A 5,138-nucleotide genomic window follows, 5' to 3' on the forward strand; every position below is an offset into this window, starting at 1 on the left:
AGACTGTTGTAACTGTTCTATTATTTACCTTTACCCACTTAGTTATTATATCTACATTAGGGATGATTGTTCATCAAAAATCTCATTGTGTAAATACTTATTGAAAGCACCAATAGTCAACGATATCTATATATCGATATCAAGGTATTTGGTCAAAAATATTGTGATATTTGACTTTCTCCATAGCTCCCAGTACTAACTTTACGTCAGGTCCCCCGGAACAACACCTAAAAGGGACAGGAATCCACCGGATGAACGGGGGGAGAGACCGCACCATGATGGATCAAAGAGGGTCAATGGACTTCAGGATGAACCAGGACAACATCATCATTGTAAGATGGTACGACAACAAAGCAGTGAACCTGATTTCAATATAAATACTCTTGCAAATACTCACATTCAATGGCATCTGGCATTTTGGAGAGGTGTTCTCTTCACTGAGTAACTCTAACCCGGACACTAGATACTGACTGGTTTTCAGAACCCCCCCCCCCCCCCCCCACAGTAAAACTGCACATATCAGAGTGGTCTTTTATTGTAGCCAGCCTGAGCACACCTGTGCAATAGTGCAGCTGTCTAATCAGCATCTTGATATGCCACACCTGTTAGGTGGATGGATTATCTCGGCAAAGGAGAAGTGCTCACTAACACAGAATTAGTCAGATATGTGAACAGTATTTGAGAGAAATAAGACGTTTGTGTACATAGAAAAGTCTTAGAAAGTAGAAAAAAGCTTAAAGCTTAGAAAGTCTTCATTTGAGTTTAGCTTATGAAAAATGGGGGCAAAAGCAAAAGCGTTGCGTTAATAATTGTGTTTTTTGTTTTTTGTTCAGTAAATGTTGAGTTCCTCTCAGACTGTTCTTCCTAGAGCTGGCCGGGAACACAGCTGCATCAGTCCCAACAGATTTGGGTTGGAAGGGTTTTGAAAAGCCGTCCTCTCAACTAGGCCTCGCTCTAGTTCCTTTGCTCTGAAACGGACACGCAAACTGAGACGCTCCAGGGTTTGAATGGACTACGGCGACGAGGTGCGATCAGCCACAGGGCCAACTAGGACTGAACGAGTCATCGTTTTCTAATCAAAATCACGATGTGAAAGAATGTGATTAGCTAATCCGTAAGGAGACCACGATTAATCAGATCTCAATTCTGTTATAATTACAGTTATTTACAAGATAAATGCTGGAATAATGTTACAAATCCCAGATACAGTAATGTCTTACTCGGTGGATTTTTCATTTAACGTGATGGTAGATGGTGCCATATGTCGATGCTGCTTTTAAACTGAGGCATATCAGAAATTCCATATCAGAAATGTCAGTTTACAGGAAAAGTACTGAGCTTTTTTATCATAACTTTAGCTTTTGCGATGAATGTTCATCACAAATTCAATTCATGTCATAATTTTCAATCACATGCTGTATCTGTTACACAGTGAATATTGAACCTTAGCTAAATATTTTGAATTGAATAGTAATTGCGTTATCTGGCAGAAAACTAAATCTCAATTAGACTTTTTCCCCCAAATCATTCAGCGCTAGACTAAACTAGGCCGCAGAAAAGCAGCCCACAGGCTTAGAGGGTCCAAAGGGACAGCACCCCCCCCTGAATAATCACATTTACCATCAGGCGTTCTTTTTGAAAAAGATCTTAATAACTTAAAAGATGAGGGTTAAATTGGTCCATACACATGTTACATGCTCATATTGATGTAACCTTTAATTGTACTAACAGCGAGCAACGCTGCAGAAGTACTTATACGAAGTAGAGCCCGACCGACATGTTGGCATTTATAACGGCTGAGAATTTTTTTTATTTTCATTTATAGAGTATTTCTTAGATTGTACATTTCTGGAACACTGTCACAGCAGGAGGAATTTTCTTTCATATACAGAATAATTAGCACAATGCTACAAGTGACCTGCTACTAGCTGTCCTGCCTTCTGTGTACCTTAACTTCCTTCCCAGGTAACAAGTTAAACCGTATTGATATTATATTGATATCTTGATATGAGACTAGATATCGTCTTAGATTTTGGATATTGTACAATCATAATATATTAAATGATGTCTTTACCTGGTTTTGAAGGCTGCATTACAGTAAATTGATGTCATTTTCTGAACTTACCAGACTGTTCTAGCTGTTCTATTACTTGCCTTTACACACTTTTCTGATGATTCTATATCAATAATCTCATCGTGTCAACAATATTTTGTTAAAGCACACAATAGTAAATCCTACAATATCGTCGCAATATCAACATCAAGGTATTTGGTCAAGAATATCGTGTTATTTGATTTCCTCCATATTGCCCAGCCGTAAGATTAACTTTTTTTTTTAGTTTTCTTGCTGGAGCCCTTTGGGGTTTTCCTGAAATAATAGAGTATTTGTTTTTTTTTTATTGTAGTAAATGCAGCCTACGGCAGCCGGGTTTCCAGTGAGATGTCATTCACCACCAGAAACCCCTGAGACAGGAACATTTCTGCTGGAGTTACAAGAGAAATAAAAGGTTGGAGCAGAGGTCGAAATGGATGAAAATGGCAAAAACTGCCTTAAAGATCAACCAATCTTTTCTTACACCATTAAAGATGTGACATTTTAACCTTGATCACATACGTTAGACCAGGGATGCACTGGTACTGCTGCCAGCAGCAGACATCGGTCCGTGTAATAATGAAATTACTCCGATACTACCACACCCGATACCACCTTATAGAAATGTCAAAGATCCTCTAAACTAAAGATTTTCAAGCAGCACTAATGGTATGACACGTTACACACTTCCTGTCTCCTATGGGGGCGTGGCCTCTTTTTGAACGTGCAGTGACTATCGTTTGGATGGATTAAAGGTTCCACTTGTATAATTTGTTATTTTCTTTTGCTAACGATTTACATTTACACAGATAAAAGACATACTCAGCATCACAGAGACCACACGAGATCACACGAGAGTTTGGTCCTGAGTCAGAAACAAAGAGAAGGTCTCAAACTAAGTTAATTTACGATACCGATACCAGTATCCATATAGACTCCGATACCTAAAACGCTGGTATTGGTATCGGAAAGTACTGGAGTTTATACACCGATCTGATACCGCGTAATAAAAACCTTAAGAAAATCTATGTTAAAGTAGTTCATTTATGTTCTTTTTCTGCCAAATTGCATGAAAAAAAGAAAGTTCTGTGGCAATCATTTTTTGTCTGTTCATGTTTTTTTTACAAAAAGTGCAACTTGAGCCAGGCCAATAAAGATAGAAATCATCTCACATCCATACAGGGATAGCAGTCTACAGCATAACACAATATATGACACACTGGTATCAGATCAGTACTCGGTATTGGGCGATACACAAGTTCATGTATCAGAATCGGTCTCAGGAAGCAAAATATTGCATCAGACCAACTCTAATTATAACGTGTCATTTTGCGGGGGTTTTGCCGTTCAAAGAAAGTGATCCACTTTTATACAGGCGTGTCTTATAATATAGAAGGGAAAACATCATTTGGAGCCAGAGGGCATCATGTGACGGGCCGGGAGTTGCAATTCCACTGTCTGCTATGTTTCATTTGCTTCAGAGCCTGGAGCACTTGGCACTGGTTGAGGATGAAACCAGCGTGTCATCGAACCAGGATTTCAGACCGCCCAAACAACGCTGGGCAGAGAAACTCAGTACTACACAGTTTACAGTCACAGTTTACAGTCTTACATGTTTTCTAATATGTATAATGTGTTTAAAAAGTAATCACTGATATTGCTTTACCAGACTATAACTTTGCTACAGTGCTACTTTGAGTCAACAATGTGATTTATTCATGAACATTTGGTGTTTCCTGATTATTTACTATTTCCTGAAGGTCTCTCTTTCAACCCCCCGACTCTGTTATCTCCTCCCACGGATATGAAAGCACATGAGGGTCGCTAGGCGATGTAGGCAGAGAAAAACAGCAGAGATGTTGACGTCCAACTTGCAATTCTTCTTTGAGCCGGTCAGGGCTTTGGTAATGAGAGCCTGGGGACCTGGCTGAACCTGCTGGGTGTGTGCGTGCGTGTGTGTGTGTGTGTGTGTCTGTGTGTGTGTGTGTGTGTGTGTGTGTGCGATGTGGGTCGTGTGTGTGTGTGTTGTGTGTGCGGTGTGAGTGCAGGTAGAGTAGGGTCTATAATCTTCTTTGGGGACTTTATTCCAGTTTTGTATGTGTTTAGAGGACCAGCTGTGGCCATGTGGTTGGTGTGTGGTTGGGTGTGTGTTGGGTGTGTGTTGTTGTGTGTGTGGTGTTGTGTGTGGTGTGTGTGTGTGTGTACAGGTTCAGTCACAACACACGAAACTATAGTGGAGGCAGTGGTAAGCCGATGATAGGCATAAATGTAACCCCCCCCCCCCCACTCCCTCCATCCTCACCCTCCCTTCTTCTTTTTTACTTTCCTGCCTCACCCTCACTCTATTTTCCTCCTTCCTTCTCCCGTCTCTCCTCCCTCCCTCTCATCCTCCTCTCTAATCGCCGGGCTAATTGACTCAGCCAGATTTGGCAACAGGCGTATTAGTGTCATTTCACACAACAAGGAATGACCTATGCAGACAGTCAAGTCGGAGAGAACCCTGCAATGTTATGTTCACCAAATCCAATTTCCAAGACACGCAGGCAAAGCAAAAATATCTTTTTCCCCAATTGATTAAATGACCTCTTAACAGCACCTTAATGTGAGAGTATTGACTTTTTTCCAGAAGATTAAGAATTTAATTTCAGACAGTGCCCTGCAGAAAATGTCAAATATGAAGTGTTAAAAATCTGTCCAATATAGGCTGGTATAGGCTGTGGGCTTTTGTGCAGCACACCCACCTCTGCCAACGCAGCGGAAGAACCGGTGGGAAACATATGTTTTACACACAGGTGAGCTTGTTCTTTTTAAGCCTAAAGGTGCCTTTTCAACATCCTCAGGCAGAGCTCACTTCCCTCATAGCAAAGAAATGTAATGGCACTGAATTAGTGTCAGTCTTACCTGCAGGCAAACAAGGTGTGCATGATTGTAGGTGTATTGTATGGAAGAATGCAGGCTTTATTTGATTTATTGTATTTGAACATTTGAGTGTCACTCAAATTCTGCCAGGTGTGTGTGTGTGTGTGTGTGTGTGTGTGTGTGTGTG

General features: G+C 40.8%; 1 protein-coding gene across 2 annotated transcripts in view; it reads right to left on the bottom strand.

Moving 5' to 3' along the window:
* The window catches only part of LOC116694589 (E3 ubiquitin-protein ligase znrf1), a 56,687-nt gene that overhangs the window by 50,695 nt on the left and 854 nt on the right, over positions 1-5,138 (bottom strand). The window lies entirely within an intron of this gene.

The sequence above is a fragment of the Etheostoma spectabile genome, chromosome 8 (genome assembly GCF_008692095.1).
Source record: "Etheostoma spectabile isolate EspeVRDwgs_2016 chromosome 8, UIUC_Espe_1.0, whole genome shotgun sequence".
Lineage (NCBI taxonomy): Eukaryota > Metazoa > Chordata > Actinopteri > Perciformes > Percidae > Etheostoma > Etheostoma spectabile.